This window comes from Vulpes vulpes, chromosome 2 (assembly GCF_048418805.1).
Source record: "Vulpes vulpes isolate BD-2025 chromosome 2, VulVul3, whole genome shotgun sequence".
NCBI lineage: Eukaryota > Metazoa > Chordata > Mammalia > Carnivora > Canidae > Vulpes > Vulpes vulpes.
The window spans coordinates 147,545,431-147,558,757 of NC_132781.1; the positions used below are offsets into that span (position 1 = coordinate 147,545,431).

Here is a 13,327-nt window from a genome sequence, read left to right on the forward strand (position 1 = left end):
AATCTTAAGCAGACTCTACACTGAGCACGGAGCCCGATTTGGGGCTTGATCTCATGACCCTGATCTGGTGACCTGAGCCAAAATCAAGAGTTGGACACTCAAATGACTGAACTACTCAGGCGCCCCAAATGTATTACTTTAATTTTAAAAGCAACATTGGAGTGCCTAGGTGGCCCATTTGGTTAAGTACCTGCCTTCAGCCCAGGTCATGATTTCAAGGTCCTAGGATGGAGCCTAGCGTAGGCTCTCTCTGCTCAGTGGGGAGTCTGCTTCTTTCTCTCCCTCTGCCCCTCCCCGCCACCGCTCAGGTGTGCTCTCAAATAAAATCTTTAAAAAAAATAATTAAAGCAAAATCAGCAATTAGCCAAAATAAAAAGTCAAAGCCATTGGTAAGTTACCGCTATTTATTAGAGAATAAGTAAAGGAAGCTAGTGAGCAAGGAGAGCAAGGCAGAGCAGGACACCAGAAATGAGGGCATGCAGCTCCCTTAATTGCACATGTGGTTCCTGGTAGTGGTTCCTAATCCCAGGGGTCAAAACTTGTAAGTCCTTATAATAAGACTTTATTTGAGTAACCTCAAAGGGACCTTTGCCACTCAAAGTGTTCCTTGCCACGCAAAGAGCCCTAACTAAAATCACGGTGGAGGGGTAGAGAGAAAGTGAGAAGCGGACTCCCTGCTCAGCAGGGAGCCCAATGTGGGGCTCAATTCCAGGACCCTGGGATCATGACCTGAGCCAAAGGCAGATGCTTAATCCACTAAGCCACCCAAGTGTGCCTTTTCCTTAGCATTTGACACTATTAGATATTCTATGTTTTTTGTATTTCTTTCCCCAGTCCTAACTGAAATACAAGCTCTATGAGAGCAAAGAATTTGCTGTTTTATTCATGAAAGCACAAAATGCATCTCTAGATTCCAGCAGTGGCTAACACAGACTAAGTGCTCAACAAAAATTTGTGGATGTTGAAAGGATACACAAATGGGTTGTACAAAATTGCCAGAAAATCTCCATACATACTCCTTCCTACGCATCTGAGATAAATCCTTGTGCTATATAGATGATACTTACATAGGCAAATCAAGTGGCTGTACATTAGGAGGGATACTATGCTTGGCAGGCATTGCTTTTACCCTTATATACACCAACCATGTCTACAGGTATGAGAAGTTAATGTCTCAAAAACTCTGGTCTTAGCCCAAATTTGAATCTTCTACGTGTTGAGTGATTTGGGGCATGTATTTTATTTAGCCTTTTTTTCCTTTTTTTAAAGATTTTATTTAGGGCAGCCCGGTGGCTCAGCGGTTTATTTTTTTATTTTTTATTTATTTATGATAGTCACACAGAGAGAGAGAGGCAGAGACACAGGCAGAGGGAGAAGCAGGCTCCATGCACCGGGAGCCCGACGTGGGATTCGATCCCGGGTCTCCAGGATCGCGCCCTGGGCCAAAGGCAGGCGCCAAACCGCTGTGCCACCCAGGGATCCCTGGCTCAGCGGTTTAGCACCGCTTTCAGCCCAGGGTGTGCTCCTGGAGACCGGAGATTGAGTCCCACATCAGGCTCCCTGCATTGAGCCTGCTTCTTCTCCCTCTGCCTGTGTTTCTGCCTCTCTCTCTGTGTCTCTCATGAATAAATAAAATCTTTAAAAAAAATTATTTATCTGACACAGAGAGAGCAAGCAGGGGGAGTCACAGAGGGAGAAGCAGGCTCCCAGCTGAGCAGGGTGCCCAATGTGGGGCTCAAGCCAGAACCCTGGGATCATGACCCAAGCTGAAGGCAGACGCTTAAGCAACTGAGTCACCCAGGTCCCCCTCTTATTAGCCTTTTAAAATAAAGTGGTTGATATTCTTTACAGCATGACTGATATTGTAAAAATTAATATATGTAAAATGTTAAATGTCTCCTCAGAATAACCTGTTTTTTAAATATTCCACTTATTTCCTGAGGTGACAAATAGTTCAAAAGATTAGAAATATTTAGAAAGAAAAATATCTGCTAGGTAGAGTTTAGTACTTTCAGTAGGAGAATTTGAATAATTGCTGGGGATGGACAGTGAGGGAAAGTTTTCCTTTGCCTTTCCATTATCAGGTATTGTAGGAGAGGTGGGAAATGAAAGAGGTCCAGAAAGATTGAATTTTATTTTCCTTCAAAATTGGTATCTTAAAAAAAAAAAAAAAATTGGTATCTCTGATAACCAGTCACCAAGTTAGATCTGAAAAGTAGAATAGAAGCCACTTCATCTGCTGGGTTAAGAGTCAGAGGCATTAGATAACATGAGTGGATGGAAATGGAAAGCTGGAGTTCAGGGTGAAATAATCGAGTTGTTTGTGATGGGAGCAACTGGAAGGATGAGGGTCTTATAGGTATGAGGTACTGGGAAGTACTGGGGCAATAAGGAGGTAGAGAGCTGAGTGTGTTCAGGGCCATTTTTATGCTTTACACACTTCTTAAAACAAATAGAACATGAAAGCTCTTTGTCAAGAGAAATCAAAATTATAAAGTAAATCCTCAAGTGCACAACTTATAACTGATAGGGAACATATTCATAATACAAAGTCACTAGGAATCTAGAGAAATTTTTATTGAATTGTAACATACACAGAAAAAGCACAAGAGTAGATAGATGCTTCTGTGCAGAGCCCCAGTCCCATTTGTAATGTGTTTATTTTTTAACACGTAAAAAACTTTGTGTTTAATGTCTAACTCTTGATTTCAACTCAGGTCATGATTTCAGGGTTGCGGGACCCCTTCTCACCTCCCGCCGCCCCCCCCCCCCCCCAAACTCCTGTGCACGCGCTTGCTTGCTCTCTCTTTCAAAACAAAACAAAAACTTTATGGAAAACGCTTGGGAACATAATACATTCAGAAAAACACAGTCACTCTGTAAACATGTATTCAGTCTCTAGGCCAGGTATTTTGCTAGGAAATAGAAAAAGACAAAAAACACAAACTCTACTCATTGAGAGCCTAAAGCCTACTAGTTAGACATAAGTTGCACATAATCCAGTAAATGCTAGCATGCACACACACTAATGTTAAATTAGGGCATGCATTACCTTTCTTCGGGGAGTTTTATATTTTTGCTTTATACACATGTGAATGGTATTTCAATGCAAACTCGGTCTCTCCTGAACTCTTTTTCAATGAGGCCTTTTTACTTCTAATTCATCTGTTTTGTCCAATTTAAACAAGAATCCTGATAAATTGGTTAACCAGAATCCCCCATCTTCCATATGTGATCACCCTCAACATGTAATCAGGTTCCTCATCCTCCACTAAACCCCAGATGATGTCTGATCATCCTGGCCTGCCTTCAGCAAGAATCCTGTTAGATCAGTTTAGCCAGAATCTTCCCTGACCTCAGATGCATCCTCTTAGTAATTTTCATTCCACTGACCCCACCCTGCTCCTTGACTATAAATTCCTACTTGTTCATGCTCTATTCAGAGTTGAACCTAATCTCTCACGTGGCAAAATTCTAGCTCAGTGGTCCCTACACCTATTACACACAATAGTCCCCTTCCTCCACCCTAAATAAAAGTCTTCCTTATCAAGCGCTGACAAGCAAGAGAGATACAATTCTTGCTCCCATGAAACTTAAAGAAAAATGGGAAGGAATCGTTAAATTACTTTCACACTCAGAATAATGGAGAATAGTTAAAAGAAAGGCAAGCAGGGACAAGGGGCCCTGCCCTGAGAGGAAACCACCCTTAAAAAGAGTTCTAAACTGCCCTGAAAGGAGCCCACCACCCTTTCCCATGTGATAGGTAAATGACAAAAACCTGATTGGATGACAGGCTAATCTGAGGGGTTAATCAGATTAAGACAGCCAGCCAACAAGCCCATGAAAAGCCCTAGACTTAGAAACTCCAGTGGCAACCCTCTAGGGTCCCCTTCCTTTTTAGGAGCTTTGTACTATTGCTCAATAAATTTTGCTTTGCTGCCCACCACTCTTCAACTGGTCTACCTCTTCATTCTTCAAAGTGGTGTGACCAAGAACCACGGGCACTAAAGGAAAAGAAATCTTGTAACAACATTTATTGCACAACAGAAGAACTATGGTCTTTGGTCTGCAGATATCTACAGATGGCATTTCCCTTATCCTTATAGAGCATTCTGGAACCTAACAATGATTGCTTATCTCCCATCTGCAAAAAGCAATGGAATCCTTCATATCAATGGGTAAACCACATTCACTTCTCAATGTCCGTCCAATTCAGGAATCCAATTGCTGGAGAACAGGCAGCGTTGAAGCTTCATAGGGCATGGTCTTTGAGAAAAGAGGCTATGCCCATTCAACAGCACCTGGCAAGAGTGAGTATTCAATAAATGTTAGTTGTCATTACTGATGACCATCTCAGCAAAGGAGAGCAGCCATAACTTATAGTGATTTCCAGAGCAACTTTTAGGGGAGTGGTTACAACTAACATTTAGAGCTTCATTAATCTTGCTGAGAAAAGAGACAAAAGAATTCTTAAGAAATTTCTTGCAGGAGTTAGGGTGTGACACTCCACTCCAGGTCACCATTGAAATGATGGCTTTCTAGATAAGGTGGGCTATTCAGTCATGACCCTTCTTAGTCTGCTAGTTCACTAATCTGGTAGGTAAAAAACATTTTTTTTTTTTTTTTTTTTAGATTTTTAAAATTTATTTATTCATGAGAGACACACAGAGAGAGGCAGAGGGAGAAGCAGGCTCCATGCAGGGAGCCTGATGTGGGACTTGATTCTGGGTCCCCGGGATCAGGCCCTAGACTGAAGGCAAAGCTAAAACCACCAGGCTGCCTGGTAAAAAACATTTAAATAGCTTATCTTTGGTTTGCTGAAATAAAAATTCAGAATGGGTTCTTCTTTCCAAGGAAAAAGTATTTTAGCATAGTTTCTTTTAGAGGAAAAGAGGGCTTCCATTGCCAAGACCAATTTCCTCTAGATTTCTTCTACGTATTTTCCAGTTTGACCTGAGTAGCTTATTTCTTTAGTAGGGAAAATCTGCTAGCCAGGTTCACAGCTAAACCACAGCTCAAGTAGTCTCCATTACGTTGACCTAGAAACTGTAATTCAAAGCTAGTGCTCTTTCAATTTCAAGGTATCTTTCCCTGAATCATAGGAGAAAGCTAATGACTTCAAGCTCAAATGGCAAAAGCTGATGCTGATGGCTTTATATAGTCCCCTGGGAGCTCTTTAATTCCACTATATTTGAAATTAATGCTTTCTGTTCTAAAGAAAATTTGAAAATCTTTTGATTAAAGCAACTTCCTTTAAAAATTAAACTATCAAAAATAAATTCAAAACGTGATTGAGTCTTATAGAATGCCCCTGAAGAATCGGATCTTTTTTTCTAAAAGTTGGGAAATAAAGAATAACTTCTAAGGCACTTTCATCTGTGGTACATACACATATCTTAATTACCAGATAATAAGGCAAGTGCCCATTAACAAAGAATTAAATGAATCATGGTACAGCCTTCACGATGTATGTTCCTACAAAAATATGAGAAAAAAATGAAATCTGTATGTACTGACATAGAAGAATTTTCAGGATTCATTAGGTGATCAAAGCCAATGCAGAGCAGTGCGTATAGTATTCTACTTTTCAAGTTAAAGGAGATAGAATATAAATTTGTATTTGACTTGTATCAAGACATGATGGAAGGCTAAGTTAAGAATTACAGGCAACGAAAAGAAAAGAATTTCAGGCAATGCAGAGTGAGAGAAATGGGATAGAAAGGACAGGAATGGAAGCAAGATTTCTTTTTGTATAATTTTTATATAGTTTAGACTTTAGAATTACATAAAGGTATTAAAATTTTAAATCTTAATTTCTGGGATGCCTGGGTGGCTCAGCAGTTGAATACCTGCCTTTAGCTTAGGGCGTGATCCTGGAATCTCAGGATCAAGTCCTACACTGGGCTCCCTTGCATGGAGCCTGCTTCTCCCTCTGCCTATGTCTCTGCCTCTCTGTGTGTGTGTGTCTCTCATGAATAAAATCTTTATAAATAAATAAATAAATAAATAAATAAATAAATAAATAAATAAATAAATAATCTTAATTTCCTTGTTAGCAAGATATCTACCTTCATGAACTCATTATGTCTAAAAAATATTCAAGTTGAGATAAAAATGAAAAATAGCTGATTCTGAAAGTCACTTAATGAAATTTTTTTGCTAGATTGAGTTTTCTCCTTTTTCATTTGAGAAATCAGTTAATCCCTCAGATCCAGAAACTCAAAACATTAGGACTCTTCCCACGTTAGGCTCCCTGCATGGAGCCTGCTTCTCCCTCTCCCTCTGCCTGTATCTCTGTCTCTCTCTGTGTGTGTGTCTCTCATGGATAAATAAATAAAAATCTTAAAAAAAAAAACAAAACAAAACAAAAAGAAAACATTAGGACTCTTGATTAGGCTAGAATTGGAAAAATGTCTGATATCTTTTAATATAATTAAAGTTCTATAATAAATCATCCTAGGGTTTATGAAGCATATCACACCAGATTTGAAATGGTTTCAAAGTAATATTGGCTGGTACTAGAAGTTTAAATTCCTGTGGATTAGGTCCAAAATTATCATAAGGTTGGAATTCTTCTTCTGGAATTCACTATCAAAGTTCCCATAAGTTCATCCCATTCTCTGAACTTACTTTGCCTTCCTGTTCAAATAAAAACCTACAGGCCACTCTAACTGTGGCTGTTTTCTCCTCCTTACCCCTTGGTCCCTAGACTTTGAATGCTGCCAGAGGACAACTGTGGCAAAAGTATCCCAGCTCTAGGGATACCTGGGTGGCTCAGCAGTTGAGTGTCTGGCTTTGGCTCAGGATATGATCCTGGAGTTCCAGGATCGAGTCCCGCATCAGGCTCCTGCATGGAGACTGCTTCTCTTCCCTTTGCCTGTCTCTGCCTTTCTCTGTCTTAAAAGTATCCCAGCTTTGACTTCTTCCAAGTTCCAAGTAATTCCTTAGCCTACATCTCTAGTTAAATTAGAATTTCAAATTTAGCTATGCCAAAATAGAATATTTGATTCACATAACCACATCTGCTTCTCCCCTTAGTCTTTTTCGTCTCTGTAAATGACTCTACCCCCAGCTTAGCCTCAAGTCAAAAATCTAGAAGTCATCTTGTCTTTTCAATATCCACATCAAAACCTTCAGCAAGTCCTATAGGGCCAGCATCCATAATCCATTGATAGTACTACATTCTTGCTAAAATCTCACTGTCAAAATTTATTATCTCTCCCTGAGCATACTCTCAAAGTCCTTGTTCCATTCTCACTTATGGTCTCCACTTTGCTAAATCCAATCCTGGTGTGGTTAAAAGATAATTGGAGTCAGAGTAATAGAAGGAATGGAATGACAGTCAGTGAATGGAATTAAGAAAAGTTTAGCAATGACAAAATTATAAAACTATGGGAATGAGTAGTTCCAAAGGAGTGGAGGACAAGATCATTGGATGTGAGTTCAAGTAACTGAAAGGCCAAGGTGTTGGATCATTTACATGTAAATTTCAAGCCAATAATTTTTTTTTTTTAGATTTTATTTTTTATTTATTCATGAGAGAGAGAGAGGCAGAGAGACATAGGCAGAGGGAAGAAGCAGAAGCCCAATGGGGAACTTGTTCCCAGGACTCCAGAATCACACCTTGAGCCGAAGGGAGATGCTCAACCGCTGAGCCACTCAGGTGTCCCTCAAGCCAAGAGTTAAGATAGTAGAGTTGGGTGAGGTAAAAATTTTAAGATATAAGGGGAGTGACTCTAGGGGCCAATAAATTGTCAATGCAATATGGGGTAGTAGGTAATATGGTCTAATAAGAGAGTAAAAGCCTTATGTTTTTAAGAATTCAGGAAACAGAAATATCTGGAAACAGCTATGAGGATCATCCATCTTACCTCCAGGATTTACTGTTTACATTGTTTTAAAAAAAAAAGTGTAAATAATATCTGTGTTCAAAAATACAATCAGGGCAGCCCTGGTGGCCTAGTGGTTTAGTGCTGCCTTCAGCCCAGGGTGTGATCCTGGAGACCGGGGATCGAGTTCCATGTCAGGCTCCCTGCATGGAGCCTGCTTCTCCCTCTGCCTCTCTCTTTCTCTTTGTGTCTGTTGTCTCTGTCATAAATAAATAAAAAATCTTTAAAAAAAAAAAATAGAATCATGTAAAAAAAATAGAATCATGTTAGACTATTTTTAAAAATACAAGTGTCCTCGGGGTGCCTGGCTCAGTCAGTTAAGCATCTGCCTTTGGCTCAGGTCATGATTCCAGGGTCCTGGGATCAAGCCCCATGGCAGGCTCCTTGTTCAGCATGGAGTGTGCTTCTCCCTCTCCCTCTGCTCTTCCCCTTGCTCAAGTAAATAAAAAATCTTAAAAAAAAAAAAAAAATACAGTGCCCTTGGGGCACCTGGGTGGCTCAGTTAAGCTTCTGCTTCTGACTCCTAATTTCGTCTCAGGTCATGATCTCGGGGTCATGAGATGGAGCCCTGTCTTGCACTCATGCTGGACATGGAGCCTACTTAAGATTCTCTTTCTCCCTCTACCTCCATACCCTCCACTCTCTCCAAAAATAAATAAATAAATAAAATGGTACAACACCCTGCCTTCTTTCTGATATGGGAGGAGAGACTCAACGACTGCCATTTTTGCAAATCTTCTCCAGGGGTTCTAATATGCAGTTACAAGCAAACTATCCTAGGTGAATTTACTTAGTCTTATCTTTCTATACACCCTCAATATGTTGAAAGAGTTCCAAATTTACATCTTTAGCCTGGACGATCACCTATTCTAACTCCACTCTTAAAAACCCAACTGCTGGTGATCCCTGGGTGGCTCAGTGGCTTAGCACCTGCCTTTGGTCCAGTGTGTGATCTTGGAGTCCCGGGATCAAGTCCCAGGTTGGGCTCCCTGCATGGAGCCTGCTTCTCCCTCTGCCTGTGTCTCTCTGCCTCTTTCTCTGTCTCTCATGAATAAACAAACTCTTAAAAAAAAAAAAAAAAAAACTACTTGTTTTACATTGCTCCTTGAATGTCTAATAAGCACCTCTAATTTAACATGAACTTTTATTTTTACACTTTCATTCCATCCAACTTTTAATTCTATCAGCTCAACGTTCAAAATATATCCAGAATCCAACCAATCCTCACCAACCCCCCTTCTCCAAGTCATCTCTCAGCCTGGGTTTTATTATAAGCTTTTCAACACAGCTATCAGAATGATACATTTAAAATGCAACTTAGTTTAGGCTTTCCTCTGCTCAAAACCTTTTAAGGATACAGAATAAAAGCCAAAGTCATAATGGACCTGACTGGGTCTCCCACAACTTCTGTGATTTCACAACCTCTCCTTCTACTATCTTCATAAATTGCTGTACCCAGCCATATTGGCCTTCCTCTAATAAGTCAGGGCTTTGCAGGCCCACTGCCTGGAAAGTTTTCTCAATTATCCTCACTTCTTTTGGACTGAAATTCAAATGTCATCTTATCAATTACATCTTCCCCAAATATCCTAAATAAAAATAGTACCTAATCCCAATACTTTTTATATTCTTTATCCCTTTCCTTTTCTCCAGAATATATATTACCATCTAATCTACTATATACCTGGTTATTGTCTATCTTCCCTACTAGATGTAAGTTCTGTGAGGGCAGGGATTTTGTTTTGTTTTTAAAGATTTATTTATTCATGAGATACATACAGAGAGAGAGAGGGAGAGACATAGGCAGAGGGAGAAGCAGGCTCCATGCAGGGAGCCGGATGTGGGACTCGATCCCGGATCCCGGGAGCAGGCCCTGAGGCAAAGGCAGACGCTCAACCACTGAGCCACCCAGGCATCCCCAGAGATTTTATTTATAGCCGTATTCCTAACCCTGAATAGTGTTTGTTATACAATGGGTCCATAATACATATTTGATGATGAATGGCAGGGAGGGGCAGAGAGAGAGGGAGAGATATCTTAAGCAGGCACTGCACCCAGTGTGTAGCCCAATGTGGGGCTCAATTTCACACCCTGAGCCAAAATCAAGAGTCAGACCCTTAACTGACTGAGCCACCCAGGTGCCTCTAAACATCCACTTTTAATTTATAAGCAACCTGGACTTTTTACAATGTGCTGACATGGAAAGGTCTGACAAGATAGGGTTTGACAAGTTAGCAGTGGGGCTATACACCCTATATAATCATATACACATATGTGTATATATGTATGTATATATGTATACATCATATACCACCAAGTTGCCCCATCACTAAACAATCTAGTTTGGGAACCGCAAGGAATTTAGTGATCTAACCCTCACAATTTTTTCTTCCCAGAGTAGCATCATCAATTCTGAAGTCCGAATATCTTCATGACAAGAGCCAGAGTACCTTCTTGTGTATCCCCTGAAAAATACTTTAACTGGGATCATCTGCCCTATACATTCAAAACTAATTAGATAAAAGGCTGAAAGAGGCACCTTGGTGGCTTAGTCAGTTAAGCATCAAATTCTTGGTGTCAGCTCAGATCATGATCTCAGGGTCATGAGATCTAGCCCTGCCACAGGATTCGTGATCAGCACCGAGTCTGCTTGAGATTCTTTTCCTCTCCCTCCCCCTCTGCTCCTCCTAACCCCACTCCCACTTACATATGCACACCTGCACATCCACACTCTCTCACTTAAATACTTTTTTAAAAGGCTAAAAACAAAACTGTCTGAACTGACTAAACCATATATACAAGGCTGTCTATAAAGTAATGGATTACATTGTTTATACTATGTTGGTTGTGAACAGTATAAAAGGCCTTAAAACTATTACAGTTCATATATCTCCTTCCTAGTCCTTATCCACCTTCTCCCCACCTTAATCCCTCACAATTCCATCAGTGCACCAAATTTAAAAAAAATTTTTTAAAGGAATTGAACAACAATATAAGTCTGGCAGAAATCTGAAATCACTCCAGGCTCAAACTTTAAATCATTTGCCTGTTGAGAACAGCCCTCAGATGACTGTGACTCAGCATTTTATGGTGCCTGAGACATGAAATGAGATAAAGGTCTTGTTCCCTTCATGGCATTAGCTAAATATGGAGCTAAAATGAAAGAGCTACCTTAAAAACAAAAGTCAGTGGCTGAAGTGTTACAGTGCTCATACTGACACAGGTTTGACTCAATATGTGATGACAGGGAAGAGAGTATATGTCAACTGAAACACACAGAACTGTTCTAAAATAACCCATTGACCTATAAAACTAGCAAATAATATGGATTGCAACTAACACTCAGAAAGGGAGAAAATATACATAAATGAAAACAAAATTAAAATATGAACTATGGTGCTGGTTTAGAGACAGGTAAAAAATAACTTACAGCTAAGGAGGGAATTTATCCTACTATTCTTCAATGGACTATCGGAAGCTAAAATTGAACAAGTGAGAATTTTTTTCCTCTTGTTAAAAAAAAAAAAAAGTTGAGTAAAACCGAAAGAAACCGAAAAGTCCAGCTCTTTTGGACTCTTTATGAGCAGAAAGAAAGATGAAAATAAACTACAAAAAGGCTGCCATAAAGACAGTTTTCAGTTCACATTCTCAGGTGGAGCAGTAACTAATGAATGAAGAAGAAAATATGGTAACTGGCAAGCAGGGAGATGTGGAGAGGTGAGATCATGAAAAAGGACTGAGGGGCATTCCACATAGACAATGGAGGAAGCTGGGGAATCCCGCTCAGGAAACCAGGTATTTAAATGAATAAAGACAATGAACAGACATATAGAAACAACCTATAGGCAACTCATGGGCAAAACCCAAGTGCTAATACTCGGCTTTAGCTCCTGTCCTAAGTATGTTAGGAACTCGTTTAGTTCTCTAAAGAAGCCAACGACATAAATACTATTAAATCTAACTTTACGCGTGAGAAAATAGCCTTTAAAAATTAAGTAACTTGTTCAAGGTCACATGTTAATGAGTGGCAGATGCAGGCTACCAACCCCCATGATCTAAGTCCACCACGACTTTATACTGATTTTTATGAATGTCTCAAAGTGTGAAAAGGAAGTGGGGAAATTGAAAATTACTGAGGCCTTTACTGCATTCAAACGCAGATCTTGAGGGATACAAAAGAATGAATTTCCCTCTGAGTAATCTACAGCCTATTAATGGAGTTCAGACTCACACCGATAATACTTACTATTCAGATTGAACGTCAGACACATCTAGAAGAGGCACAACCCAAAGGGTAGTGGAAACTCAGTTGAGAAAATGGTTTCCACCAGGTTATGGAATCAAAAAAGACATTACTGAAAGAAACAGCATTTTGGATAGGGTTTGAAGGAGAGGGAAGAGTTGGGTGGCGGGAGTACCAGGACTTCCCATGGATTACTTCCCAGGGTTTCAGGATACGCATCTTGGCACGGTACTCAAGGCCCTCCACAACTAGGCTGGAAGGGCCGCCAAGGAAGACCTATTCTGAGTGAGATGATTATGCTGCAGTCTTTACTACCAGTTCAGGTTCCAAAGGATCAGAACACCGCATCCCCCCACCCCCACCCCCGTCAGGGAGTTGAGGGTTGAGGGCAGGCCCTTGGGCTTATTCTCTTGTAACACTCCCCTCCCCCAGTCCCAGTGTCTGCACATCACAGCACGTGGTAGGCGCCCTGCAAACATCTTCTGAAACGAACGTAAATCAGCGGGGATCAATCAGCAGGTGACCGTGTGTCCAGCCCGGCTGCCTTACACCCTCAAGAGCTCCGGTGTTGGCTAATTTTAAAGCTATCGACACGTGATCCAAACGCAACCCCCTCGGCCTTAATTAGGATTCGGAGGCCACAAACCTACTGTGAAAGGTCGTTAAGGCAACTGTGAGAATCCGAACGTGGCCTTAGGAATTAGATGACGGATTTAATTTCATTGAATGTTGATTTGGCCTTAAAAAGTCAGGTTAGGTATATACCTTATACTTATGAATAAGACGGTTTCTCTTAAAACACCCGAGATTAGGGGGTATGGGCGGGAGGAGATAAATGAGACAAAACCGGAAAAACACAGCTAGCAGCAGTTAGCTGTTCTCGTCGGTGCAACACACTGCTTTCGGTGAATGTTTAAAAATTCCTTAATACAAGACACACACGACAGACAGACACACACCCGGGTGCTGTTTTCATCTTAGGCCCGGAGGGAACCAGACGCAGAGGGTCCACCGGCGGCATCTCGGATTCGGAGCACGGCGGGGACCCGGCCCGGTTTTCTCGCCCGCCGGGCCGAAGCTGGCCGAGGGGGCGGCCTCCTCATCCCCTCCGCACCCTCCATAAACTCCTTTCGCAGAGAGCCGAATTCTTGGAAAGCGCGCGTCACAGTTCCCTCAGTTTCTACGCCGGACCTCG

General features: G+C 41.0%; 1 long non-coding RNA gene across 1 annotated transcript; it reads right to left on the reverse strand.

Annotated features, from left to right (window-relative positions):
• Window positions 1–2,555: 2,555 nt before the first annotated feature.
• On the reverse strand, window positions 2,556–13,228 carry LOC112931780 (uncharacterized). The gene is made up of 2 exons (XR_003237360.2): window positions 13,092–13,228; window positions 2,556–4,301 (listed from the first exon to the last, which is right to left on the reverse strand). It is a non-coding gene; the product is annotated as an uncharacterized lncRNA (long non-coding RNA).
• Between the last annotated feature and the right edge of the window lie 99 nt (window positions 13,229–13,327).